Below are 1,181 nucleotides of genomic sequence, written 5' to 3' on the forward strand. Positions count from 1 at the left end.
GGCACTTGTGAGCCACAACACTTAACTCATACATATATATGTGGTTCTTGGCATATAGAGCCTACAAGACATACATCCAGTGTTTGATGTCGATGCACAGTGGATACAACGTCAGAGAATGTGTTGGAGTTGGTCTGGTTCGGGCAAGGCGGGCTACTACACGCATAGCCTATATCAGAGCAGCAACATCGGAATGATAGCTACAGCTGCTGAAATAGCCGTACCCGGCTGAGGTTCTGAAGGGGTCTCGGCCGGAGGTGTGGGACCCAGGAAAGGTGAGGGGCAGGGCTAGCCTAGGTAAACCCAGCCCCCAGTGACCTGCTCTCAGACAGACCCTGCTCACTAGTCAACAGGTCTGAGAGCAGGTCACGTGGGGGCTGGGTTTACGCAGGCTAGGGTGGTGGTAGGGGGGCTGCCCTGCTGGGTGTCGGGGCGGGAGAGAGGCTCTTAGCCTGGGTAGTGGTAGGGGGTGGCTGGCCTGCTGGGTCGTGCATTTAGACACCCGGTAAGATAGGCACAAAACACCGGCCACATGTTCTGTGTCCCTGCAGTGGACCAAGCTTCGAAGAGGAGGGAATGCCCATGATGAACGAGGTAATGGCTGGGAGAGGTTAGATCCAGCCGGTCCCTGACACGCTGCACACCGCCTCGCTCAGCTGGTTCTGATTGTGGGCTATCGGCATTGCGGTCTGGTAACGCTAAAGTTCCAGGTGCAGGGAGCTGGATGTCGATAGTGGTAATTAACACATGAATTACGGTATTATTGAACACAGTGTGTTAATGTATGTGTTGATGAGGAATTGACTATGATGATATAGGCATAGCCTACTTAATTAATAGTAATTCATATATGACTCGGTGTGTTCATCAAACATACCTTTCATTAGTTGATGATGCGGTAAGCATCAATTAATGGCTTAATTCATCATGAGTTAAGCATGCATTCATGCACATGTTTGCACCAGTATTGTAAAGTGTTACCGCCACAACCATGGGGTCGGAGAACATAGGAGCTCCCAGGTGCTGAGCCTGTCGGACAATCATGGTCTCTCGTAGCCAGAAGGAGCGGAAACCGCACCTTTGGTCATGTGTATATTGGGCACCGCGACCTGATCCGATGCCCCGATGGGGGGAGAAAATGGGGGGAGCAGGGCGTGAGAGGCTGCGCCCACCCGCCGCAT

This window comes from Poromitra crassiceps (genome assembly GCF_964638095.1).
Source record: "Poromitra crassiceps genome assembly, chromosome: 1".
NCBI lineage: Eukaryota > Metazoa > Chordata > Actinopteri > Beryciformes > Melamphaidae > Poromitra > Poromitra crassiceps.